Consider the following 13,335-nt stretch of genomic DNA (forward strand, 5'->3'; position numbering starts at 1 on the left):
TAAACTGAAGGGAGAATGTGCCTGTGTGAGAATGGTTTGAGCTGTTGGGTCTTCTGGATGTTTAGAAGAAGTGTTGCATGACCCACACCTTCCTGTATACTAATTTTATACAGGAACAGTTTCATAACCACGTTCTCAGCCTGTGAGAAAGCACTGTATTGATTATGAATTCGGAAATGAGACTGCAGACAGGTGAGTTGTTATGTATCGCTAAAGCCAGAACAGTGACTGAGCAAAGACAGATTCAGGTTTTCAGGGCACTATTTGAAGTGGAAAACTTGCTAGGTTGAAAGTTGTCAAACTTAGAGTGGCATGTGCTGGAGCAGGGAACACTTTTACCATGCTGGTGAAACCTGCATGTATTCACAGTTTACCCTGGTTCCCAGGAGGGCGTTGTTTAAATACAGCTAACATTATGTGCTTTATAAATACCTATGCTTTGGCATTTTTTCAAGTGTGGAATGTGGTTACACTTTGCTTATGCTTTTACTGTGGTAAACTTTTATAAGGGGTAGAGTATTCATTTGTAAAAAAAAAAAAAAAAAAATAATGAAAAAATGCAAGATACAAAAAAAAAAAAAACAGTTCCATTGTATTGTAGGAAGAGATACACAGACAGCCTCTGTTTGAGAAAGGGTCGTAATCAGGTAGGACCGAGGTGTCAAGGTGGAACACTGTGTAGAATCTTGTACCAGCCATCAATATTACAGTAGTCAGTGCTGATATTCACTAAAATTCACAAGAATCAGAAAAAAAACACAAAAAACCTGGGGTCTTTATTTCTTGTATGTTTCAGGTGAGATTATGTAAGGTGATGTATCTTTACCTTTTCATAAATATACAGTAAATCAATATTATCAAAGGATTTGGGATAAAAAATAGATGGAAACAAAGTGTTTGGGTTGTGCAGTCGAGCTGCAGCGCTGTTCAGTCCAGGTGCTTTAGAAGAAGTGTTATTGACCCACACTTAAGTATACTAATGAATTGGGGAGTTTATATATTCTCAGATGTGTCCTTATTGATTACAAGGAAACACCTCCTAATGAGTCCCACTGTATCGCTAACTGCAGTGATTGAATAGAGGGATTCAGGTTTTCAGGGCCGTTAGTGGAAGAACTTGCTAGGTTGAAAGTTGATGGTACTTAGAGTGGCATTTTTGCACTTTTACCATGCTGGTGATACTATGCATGTACCACAGTTTACCCTGGTTCGCCACGTTTTTAAATTTGCTTTAACATGCCTATGTGCTTTATAATGCATACCTATGCTTTGGCATTTTTTCAAGTGCTTTATTACACTTTGCTATGCTTTTACTGTGGGAAACTTTTATAAGGGGTAGAGTATTCAGAAAGGAAGAGACAATGAAAAATAATGAAATAATGCAAGATCAAATCAAGGAAAAACAGTTCCATTCAATTGTAGGAAGAGATACACAGAACTGTAGCAATTTACATGGCTACAATAATTCAGTATTCACCTATTCAGCATAAATATTAAACATATTTTATTATTCGAAGCCCTATTCCCTTGACATGTTTTGTTTTCATTATATAGAGGAGAGACACATTGTGTTAATATTAGTTTAAAATCATCACATGAAGCAAAGCTTTTGAAATAAGTCCATGACAGCCACATGATAACAGTTCACTTTTTAGTTTTATATTCTACTTTTATTTCCCATAGAGCACAGCATCTTGTCTTTGTCATAAAACTTCTCCAAAATAAGCTTGAGACATTTTCAGACTCTCCACAATCTCAATCAGCATTAATAGGTGTGTGTCATTGTTAATCTTCAGGTTAAAAAGCGTATTAGAGAGAAACGCTGGAGGCTTTGTTATAGTCGCTCCACATCATTATGAATGCTTTCATGCAGTGTGTCATGCCAGTGGGGTCTATGATTGGAAAGCAGCGCTCTTCATGTGTGAAAACTAGCAGAGTGCTGCTGCTGCTGCCTCGCAATAACAACGATTCACTGAGCAGGACGGCCTGCAAGCAGAGTGCTGCTGCCGCGCAGTAACAACGATTCACTGCGCAGGACGGCCTGCAAGCAGAGTGCTGCTGCCGCGCAGTAACAACGATTCACTGCGCAGGACGGCCTGCAAGCAGAGTGCTGCTGCCGCGCAGTAACAACGATTCACTGCGCAGGACGGCCTGCAAGCAGAGTGCTGCTGCCGCGCAGTAACAACGATTCACTGCGCAGGACGGCCTGCAAGCAGAGTGCTGCTGCCGCGCAGTAACAACGATTCACTGAGCAGGACGGCCTGCAAGCAGAGTGCTGCTGCCGTGCAGTAACAACGATTCACTGAGCAGGACGGCCTGCAAGCAGAGTGCTGCTGCCGCGCAGTAACAACGATTCACTGAGCAGGACGGCCTGCAAGCAGAGTGCTGCTGCCGCGCAGTAACAACGATTCACTGCGCAGGACGGCCTGCAAGCAGAGTGCTGCTGCCGCGCAGTAACAACGATTCACTGCGCAGGACGGCCTGCAAGCAGAGTGCTGCTGCCGCGCAGTAACAACGATTCACTGCGCAGGACGGCCTGCAAGCAGAGTGCTGCTGCCGTGCAGTAACAACGATTCACTGCGCAGGACGGCCTACAAGCAGAGTGCTGCTGCCGCGCAGTAACAACGATTCACTGCGCAGGAAGGCCTGCAAGCAGAGTGCATCCTGCACTCCGGGCAGAGTACCTTTACTGGATGCACAACTCAGGAGCCCAAGTGATGGCATCTTGACTGCAGACTTTAACTTTGTGCTAACTGAATGTGAATTATTCTGGCAGCCAGATGTATACATTATGCCTGAAGTAACATACTTTGCAAGACCACACAAAAAGATGTAAAAAAATAAAAATAAATCAATATTAAAAACAAAAAAATTAAAAAAGCCAAATAGTGTGCATTAAAAACTTTGAAGGTGTATATTTGTGAAAGAACCCAGCTGTGCCATTTCCACCGGCTTGAATTGAATATAAGGAGAAGAGTGGTGTAGCTGCTAACTGCAGAATGGTGTTTAACATGCCTCTCTATACACCCCTATAACACAATGTAGACCAATTGATTACTGATGACATGTGAAGGAATAAACCCGTCTGTGAGGGTTTGGTCATTCTCATTATGTTTTGATGACATTACAGACCATGAAAACGAGTCACTTAACTAACAACCAAGTGTGGCAATCCTTATATAATTAGACCGCGGTATTTTTGCACAGTGTATTTGCAGTTTTCCCATGGTTATACCATGCATTCAACATAGATAGGGCCATTCGTTTTCAGTTTTTATTTTTGATCACATGATGTCCCTTTTTTGAGCTGACTCCGATCAATGAAACTCTCGGAAAAGTGCTGATTGTGCTGATTTAGTTTTTTCTCCAGTAAGATTGAGACTATAATTCTGTTTCATTATCAATGAAAAAGAAACATAGTCTCAGTCAAATTACAGGAGAAAAAAACAAATGTGATCTTGTTTCACAATCAACGCCTTTCCAAGAGTTTAATTAAGAATCGACTCAATATAACTTTAAAGGGACGTTACGTTTTTATTAATGTGCTTTACCATAGGTCGCTATTCTTTACAATGCTTACTCATGCTTTACCATGCTTTCACTATGCTGTATTTTCTATGCTTTTACTATGGGAACATTTTATGAGGGAATGCATATAACACAGTCTAATCAAAAGTGATTGAATAACAACAAAGAACAATCAGTTTAAGACACAATTGTTTATAAAACAGTGCATAAGTCTTCAAATAACTTACCTCCCATTGTGTGTGCATTACCTGTAGTTACACAAGTATACATACTGAGACACGTTGCAGATTAGTTTCTGTACAGATCTGCTAAAGGACCGTCAAAGCAACTCAGAAGAAGGTTGTGAAAACGCTCGGGTCACTAGCTGCCAGTGCAAAGACTGAGACTGGCACTCTTTCACATGACCTGCCTTGCTTACATATCAGTCTGCATCTTGTGCATGAAGGGCCCTGTATAGTTTGGTATGGTACTCTTCATTTACAGTCTATGGAAAATACTATGGCATGCACACACCATTGCAACTCGGATACGTGTATTTGTCAGCACTCTTAAAATAGTGTATTAGTATATAGCAGTTTACAGTATTCTGTCTTATTGCGGATGAGATTATAGGTGCTCAGTTCTCATCGAAAGGGAAGGGCACTTGGTACACAGTAGTTATTTTAGTTTCTGTGTGCCAGTGTCACCTGCCTTTGTCCCACATAAAAGTCTTTCCTTAGTGTCTGAGGATTGGAAATTAGTTCCTTCAAGGAAGGTCATACATTTTACTATTCGATCAATAAGAAGGGCCTTACAAATCTTGTGTATTGATCATTGTAATCATTCAGTGGAATGTAGGGCAGGCACTAAAATCGTATGCACTTAGTCTTAATTGCTCACATTAAAGCAATTATGCTCACAAACTATTACTGTCTAGCAGTATGCATATTATGTAGCCTAATACATCTTTTTTTTTAAGTTTTATCTATGCAATATTTTATCATAAATCTTTTTTTTTTATTTCTATTGGCTGTTATGGGCTAAAGGACAGTGGTTTTGCCATTTATATATATGCAAATTGAACTGGACTGCAAAATCATACAGCCTTACTGGTAAAAATAAGGGATGACAGAATGTGCTCCTTATTTTATATGTATGTGTCAATACTCATGATGTATTTACTAATGACGGGGCAGCTACAATGTGACCCTTTAATGAACGTGGTGCATTTGTAAAAGCAGTCATCAGGTCAAGGACTTAGAAGTGAAACTTGTTGAGCAGCAATCAGGTAATAAATGTTTATGTGCAAGCTGTAATAGTCCCTTAACCTGCGGGTGGCATTGTGTTAAAGAAAATCTCATTTCGTCTTCCATGTGAAAGGAGTGGTGGCATATTGATTTGCTGGCCCTGTGCAGATGTATCTGTGCCATGGGCTCCAAACCCATTCTTCGAAAGCTGCAAACAAATACCAATAAAAAAATCCCAAATGTTTAATCTAAAGATCAGCATTGTTTTTTGGGTTGTAGAGTACATCCTTAATTAAAGACCTTAGTTTCTGTCTGCATTGCAGTTTAACCTCTAGTACTTTGGTACAATACTGCTGTGTGGTTTAGATTTGTTTTCTCTGTGTGCGTATTTTCATTAAAATTCATTCTCGTAGTTCCAGTGGTCATTCGGTGTGAAGGCTTGGGTTGGCAGTGGTCATTTTTAAGACAAAAGTGCTGTTGAAAAAGTCTTTTTCCGCACATGTCGAAGTGTACTGGGCTACAAAGCACTAGCAGTGTTGGTTAATGTGTATATATTTGACTTGATATTTTAAACGGTCAGATTCATAAGCACACACTGATGTGTTTATTTTAACAAACCATTCTTTGGTTGTCAGTGGTGCAGAACAAATAATGACTTCATTGGCTATAATTACTTTACACGAAGATCACGGGGGGGGGGGGGGGGGGGGGGGGGGGGGTATTCAACTGTTAGTAAACTTTCAGACAACAGTCTGTAAAGACGTATGTGTGGAGCATGCAGCCAGGGAAGCTGGACTGACCAGAAAGTTAAACTTGCCTGTAAAATATTCAACCATGTGTTTGAACACAACGAATGTGTAAAGGCTATTGTCTAGGAGTTATCGTTCTGTATTCCTGTGTTTTTGAAATTCCTTTTGTTTTTGTTCAATTAAGTTTTCCATTATTATTATTATTATTATTATTATTATTATTATTATTATTATTATTATTATTATTATTATATTATTTATTGGATTAATATTGAATGACTTGTTAAAAATTCTATCGTGTGTTCTGTCTTTCTCAATGAATTATTTTTCATGCTTGATAATGAATCCAGTAAACACTGCTGCATTTCTGAAGGAGCTGGTTTTAGAAATGACCACTAGGGGTGTGCTGTTGTAATTGTTATCCCCTCACAACAATGACGACTTCAAATGGACAATCTCTATACATGAGTCACAGGTTCAGAGAGGAGTAAAATTATAGTCACATGCCCCTAGTGGTCATTTCAAAAACTCGGCTTTTAGACGTTGTCGAAGGACATTTTGTTAATGGAACATTTGTAAACGTGAAATAATGATCTAAGCTGAAACAACAATAGAGATTCATTCAGAAGAGAAATGAATGAAGGGATATTAAACAGGTGCGGAATCGAATAATAGGAGAATGCAGATGAGATAAAGTATCCTTTTAAGTTGTTTTGTCATTTTTTTTCAGTACTTTATATCTGGTTACTTCTTCATTTCCCCCACTTCAATAGCCAAGGTAGTTGGAAGCTGAAAATTGAGCGCTTCTAGCCTGCAGCTAGACATTTGCTCCCATTTCTCATCTAACCTCTTATTAAACTGGCCTTTGTCTCCTCGCCCCCATGGTACTGCCTGCGCTACATTCAGCTGCTCCACAGGTCAGCCAGGTTAAAAGGGGGGTATAGAAATTTCCAATTGGAGTTGCTTTAAACAGGCTCCATAACTACACGACACAACGCCCCAAAAGAAGAAAGATATACTTCTACTGTTTGATGAGCAGCAGGGCAATACATTCATTAATCATCATTGTATGCCTCATCAAACACTTCCCAAGCTCCTCCATGGGAGTTATACAAATTAGCCCCTGAAAAGGCAGTAATTTTAGTTTAGCTAGGTAAGTGCTTTTTGATTGCCTTCCTGAACAATGCTTCCCTTGACAAGCTAATAAATCAGGTCTTTCTGAACCCGGAGAACAGCAAGTGTGAACAATAAAGTCCACATAGTTTCACCGCTGATTTCAGCCCAAACGGCCACAGCGAATGGTCCCCAGATCAAAGCCCTGTCGTTTTATAGTGGAGCAAAACGTTGTGTATCAAGGGAAGCTGCTGAAGAGAATGTTGTTTTTGTTTATTTCCTTCCCTCTTTTTTTAATAATTAAAAGGGATCTTTTTGAAGCCAGGATTTGGCCTCTTGACCCTGTGTTTTTTAATGGGCTGGTCCTATTGTCTTGCTATTTGTAAGGATTGTAACTGTGACAACAAGATCAATATTGTAACCATTGGATTCTGGCATCCTGAATTATCTTCCTGGTCAAGCAGGGAGACAGGTGAGAGGTGCTTACATAGGGTTGAATATCCAGATGGTACTATTGTCAGGAGGTAACGAATTACCGGAGAAACTGGAAATAGAGACTGCATTTAATTTGAGGCCAATCGATTGTTTGACTGTTTGTGGTATCAGTGGTGCAGGTTTTGATTTGCCAGGTGGTTTCCAGCGCAGCCCTGCAGGGGGCACTGTCTTATCTCTTTAAATTGCTGCCTCGGTGGGCTCATCTGTTCTGTTTGGCTGAAAGTCATCCTACTAATCAGACTGCTTCAACCACCATGCACACACTGGCACCAAGCCAGAGTTTGTTTTGGAAGGGTCTTTAGCGGCAAAAGTAGGTTTGTTTCAATAACTATCCGTTAATGTCTTGTGCACACAGATGTAAAACACAGAACCGAACAAGTAAAGACAGCAATAAAATAATAATAATAATAATAATAATAATAATAATAATAATAATAATAATAATAATAATAATAATGTCTTCTTAATCATACTCGTTTTTTTATTTTTAAAAACACTACTTGTCACATCAAGCAGTAAATAATTGCTTCACTTCTATTCTCAGGGATGCGGTAGATTATGAGCTGCTCCCTCTGCCCCACCCCTCCCCTCTCTCTCTCTCTCTCTCTCTCTCTCTCTCTCTCTCTCTCTCTCTCTCTCTTTCAACAAGTCTAGACGCAAAGTATTTTAAGTACAGTGTCTCTTCTCTTCTTCATTAACTTTTCTTCCACACATTGCTGCATGCCTCTGAAAATAATTTGGCAAACTGGGAGCCGTTTATCTCTTTTATCTTGGTAGCTCATCCAATTAAATAACTGCACATTTACATTTGCATCCATCAGGCATGAACTGGAGTGTCTGTGGTTTTCTTTAAGCAAATAAATGCCAATTTCTTCACAAAAAGGTGTCTGAACAAGACATGCCAGATTAATATTAAATAATTGTGGCTTATCTCTGATCTAAACAGCCTGCAGTGGGGCTGTGAGGCATCACATTTAAGTAATAAGCTGGAAAAGGTGTAAAAAAAAAAACTGTGTGCAGGATTTTAAAAACAAGGCAGTTAGAAATATACAACACGCCTTTTCATAAGTCTGTTCTCGGGATGTAAAAACAAAAAGAGTAATCAAACCTGTACAAGACTCGTAACAATGCAATAATGTAAAATGTTTCTCAAAACATTGATTGCATTTTTAAAATGTATGTTGTTATCATCCAACTGCTTGTGGGTTCAGTGTCAACATATATCATACAGAGATAAATATACAAGTTGGGTCGATTTTATTAAGAAGAAATGACCTGAAAGAGACAGCTCTGATCCAGGTTTTGGTCTGCTTGAAGGAGGCAGAGAGAGAAACAGTTTAGAGCAGGAATGGTGAGGCCGGAGGTGTGCCTGTGCTTTAATCCGATTGGTAAAAATCATGGACATTAGAAAAGAGGTGGTGAGTTCCTTAAATGGGACAGTCATTTCTAGCACAAAACAGTTTGGGTCGGATTTACTAAACTATTTCTGTGAAGTAGTCAGTATTCTCTGGAACTGACTGTGTTTTAATAGCCATGTAACTACATGGTAAAAAGGTACAATGTACACTATTTTGTGAATTATTACATGGCAAAGTATGCCCTTTACTAATAAAAGGCAGCTGAGAATATCCAGTCCAACTGCTCCCTGTTTGTTACTGTACCATGTTGCTGTTGTTACAGGAACATTCTTCTTGAAAAAAAAGTACATTGGATGCAGCTTCAAGGCCTCTCGTTGATAACCACGGTTAATTAGAGTGAAATGCTCATTGTCATCACTACCATTCTCTCCCATTCACAGCAAAGGGCAACGCTTATCATTAGCTGTTAGCAATTCTAATGAGAAGATGGAGATGAAGTATCTGGGCCTTCATTTAAAACATCAAACAGCTGCAAATATCCCATGTAATCTGCTCCAGGAGGGCGCTGTTAGTGTTGGGAAAACATGGGACACACTATTTATTTTGGTGGGACTGGGATTGTTTTAATGACATTGCGTAATAAAATAATCTATTCCACCTCTTCTAATATTTAAAAAGGACTTTTAACATTTATGAATGCAAAGTCATACATAGATAACAACTCCTCTGCACAATATTTTCAAACCTCCATTTGTTTTGTTTGAAGAACAATGGCTGGAGGGGTGTATAGAGACAGCAGAACATCTGCCTCAGTTTTTTAGGAAAGCTGATTTATCCTGAATTTACTGCAGCAAACCTCAGTATTGACTGGCGTCTTTCTCCACTGGAATGGGAGCCAAGCAGAAAGAGCTGGGTTGAATATTTAGCACCCATAATGAATTAAGAGCTCCATTCCTGGGATTTGATGATTGAATAAAGTAAAGCCCTCGGTCCCAAAGTGATTTCAGTGAACGTCTAGTCCGCTCCAGTTGTTCTGGTCAGGTCATATGATTTGGAAAGAGAGGGCGGGGCTGGAGCAGATTAGTGATTCTTTTCTCTAGGATAGAAAATACCCCAACGTTGTGTTTGAGGCTCAAACAGAAGGTAAATTCAAAGCTGCCACTTGTGCTGTAAAGGTCCGCCTTTCTCCCCATTCAAATGCCTGTGCCTTTATTTATTTATTTATGCAAACACTTGTTCTGGTGCTAGCCACAGATGCCCTTACTACTAATCTAAGCAGCTCATAGAAAGGCAGGTATCACTTTACGTGTTCTGAACTTTGATTCTGCACAAGAGAAGCCGGGCATTAAGGGTCTCTCGTGTGCTCTAGTCGCTTCTACTGTAGTGAAGTTGTTTGTTTACGCGAAGCAGTGGAACTAGACGTGTGCATCTGGACATTAACAACACATCGCTTTGTTTGTCAGCATATTGCAGTTATGCAATTAAAAAGGAACGCTATTTGTTTAATAGACAATGGTATTCGGGTGTCACATTTAAAGCATGGGAATTATTATATCATTTAAATACTTTTACACGTGAAGAAAAAAACGACGCCCGTGGACCCTTGTGCTTTACTAGAAAACAGAACTACCTTTAATTTGAAAAAAAAAAAAGCATTTAATTATTAATAATAAATAATAAAATACTAATAATATTAATAATCGCGCTCTGTTTACAGTAATTTTAATTAATTTAAGAACGTTTCATCGGCTCTGTTTTCCAGTCAGTTAATTTTTAAAATTTAAATTCCGTCTTAAAGAAACATTGCAATTCTTACGAACGTTGCGGAAAACGTATAACTACTTCTTATTTTAAAGACTCGGGATGCCAGATGCATTCTTTACGAAGGTGTGGAAAACGTTAACACGCGCATTCCCGAGCCTGGTCATTAGCGTAAACAATGTTCCTTCCTGCACTTTCAAATACTTCTCTGCAATGGCTTTATTTGCAATGATTCGTTTTTGCATGAAAGATAAACTGATTTTAAACGCTAACTGTTTTATCAGCGAGGGGATGGCATCTATTACCATTTAAATAAACGAAAAACCGAATAAAATGACTTGTTTTACAATTAGTACACTGTGTTCCTTTCGGGCAGTTTTATTCAATGCCTTGATACCAGTGCACACTGACTCAACTGGACCACAATTTGAAATGATGGCACTTCAAGAGCATTCTCGTTAAAAGTTGTCAGTTCAAAATGTATCCAGATCATAATATATATTTTCGTTTATCTATTAAATGTGTCAAACAGACGACGCTGAATGTACACGAATGCTGTATTTGTTGTTTTCACATATCCCCTGTACCTGTGTATAAACTAAACGCACTTTTATAAAACAATATAGTTGTCAGTGGTTCTCTGGGTAACAATTTGCAAGCTGCTTAAAGTCAAGACAACATTAGCTGAAGGCAAGATAAACTAATTAGGTAATGTTTTCCAAACAATGTCTAATCGTTTATAAATTACAGCTTTTACGCAATGTTAATTAGTCTCCCTTCAAATGTTATTTAAAAACGAACAAACAAACGTTTAATATATATTTATATATTGCTTCTCTCTTTCACGAAATGCTTTCGCTATTCTACAGCACTGCGATAAACTGTTCAGAAAATAAAGAAAACAGGCTCGGCGTTTAAAAGAGCGGCCCCACAGTGAAGAACACATAGAGCTGAGATTTGTTGTCTTCTCCCTATCCCCCATAATAAAAATGAAAAAGGGCTGCCTTGTGTGAAACAGTGAGCTGTAGACGTTCCACGAGCTGCCGTGTAAATTGCGCGGTTGTGGTAGCAGTCTTCCTGGAGTGGTAGCGCGGAACGCTCAATGGGGTTTTCTTTGGAGACCGGAGTTCCAGAGATCAGTCTCACATTTCAGTCTGGAAAGTCTTTCATTAGCCCCGTCACTTCCAGAGGGACTCGATTTTGTAGCCCGTTTTCAGTTTTCTGTCCGAATAGTTATTTATGGAGTGCGCAGAGCACCCCTTTGCTTTTAAGTATAGACATACAAAATTGAAACTAAACGCGAACAGTCAACTCACGCCTTTCAGAAGCACAGCCATTGTTCTGGAAACTATACAGAAGATTTAATAAAGACCCAGCTAGCTTCGTGTTTAGCCTTCATAAAATCAAACGAAGCACAATGTAAAAACTCCTCTAAAGACTGGCTAAAGTTCAGACAGGCAATGGCATTTTGTTTAGACATTGTTTTTTTGGTTTATTTAAAATGTGAATAGCCTACATTAAGTTTAGGTTCGGCATTGAAAATAGTATTATTATTATTATTATTATTATTATTATTATTATTATTATTATTATTTAGCCTAAGGCATTGACAAATGTAACCAAGCAGGTTATTTTTATTATGTCAAATTTAAACCAAAAACTTCATAATGACAAAATCGATTATCGAAATTTGCGGAATGTGAATGGTGTTTGTTAGTGTTGGAAGAAGAGGAAATCAATTATTCACATATACGATAATGTCCACAATAAAAGGCAACGACATGGTGTAACAAAGGCCATCTCAATTAGCTCACTGTAGCTTTTCCACACGTGGGAACTGTTTCACCCTCACTTAACATTCTCACATCGGCCGGTCATGCCCCGCTTCCGAACAATACACCGGGCAACTCGACCGGAATGGGAGTTTACGAAACAAAACAAAAGGAAAACTTTCAGTATGACCAATGCTAACAACCTTGAAAAGTTGCGATACTTATGATTTCCATACCAAAAAAAGTTATATTGTATATAACGCATCTGTATTTAGATAAAGGTATTTTATATTTATGGAGAGAGAGGGGACCGGACCTGGTTTTGGTTATGCTTTGGTTGGTTTTGAAGATACTGGGTTTTGTCTCTCAGCTTCATTTACACAATACCATTTTTGTCCCCCCTTTTCTTAAAAACAAACAGAACATGAAAGACAGTACAAGTGGTGAAAGAAGAGACCCCAGCGCACCCACACACCGAGACTGGGCAGAGTTAGTGCATATAAATCTTTCCATTAATTAGCTTCATGACTTCACCCATGCTTGTTTTACAGAAAACCCAACCAGATTCATAATTGCTCAATTATCTTCTCTGTGTAGCCAACATACCTGTGTGTCTATTAATAAGTGTTTTTTTTTTTTTTTTACCAACAAGCATACATTAATAATGTAAAAGACGAATGTCATGTTAATTAAACAATACATGCACAGCCAAACGTGACCTTTAACAGCTTTTATTAAAAAGGGGGCCTGTTTATAAACTAGAACACATTTGATCTAGAATGAGAGTATCATTTAATAAAATAAATATATATTTAACAAGTTCATCCATGTTTTTAAAAAAGTACATTCGTATTTATGTAAAGTCATGTAAGCGATATGCGAAAGGCTGTAAATTAGCTTATCAGACATAATTGTGCATCATTGGTGGCCAGTGTGAACGAAACGAAATACCTGAGCTGTTGACATCATAAAACAGGTTGATAACGCGATGCATTTTATATGTTCTTTATTTAGAACGACACATGCGGGGTCCTAAACTGTTGTATATTCAGAATTACAAGTGCGAGGACATTTTAAGTTGTCGTAATTCTAAGTGACCGACACACACATTCTTAAAATTGGAAATAACGCACCGTATGTGGAAATCTGTATAAGTATTATTTCTCTCCTCCGCGACACATGACAACTTCTACTTTCTCAATAAAGAAACAAAATTCACTTAATAAAAAGTACAACCTTGCATATATTTACAAATACACTAAAATGACTATATAATCGCTCAAGAAGAACAATTACAATCATACTAAACGCGCAACTTGATTAATGTGCTTTA

This window comes from Polyodon spathula, chromosome 13 (genome assembly GCF_017654505.1).
Source record: "Polyodon spathula isolate WHYD16114869_AA chromosome 13, ASM1765450v1, whole genome shotgun sequence".
Taxonomy (NCBI): domain Eukaryota; kingdom Metazoa; phylum Chordata; class Actinopteri; order Acipenseriformes; family Polyodontidae; genus Polyodon; species Polyodon spathula.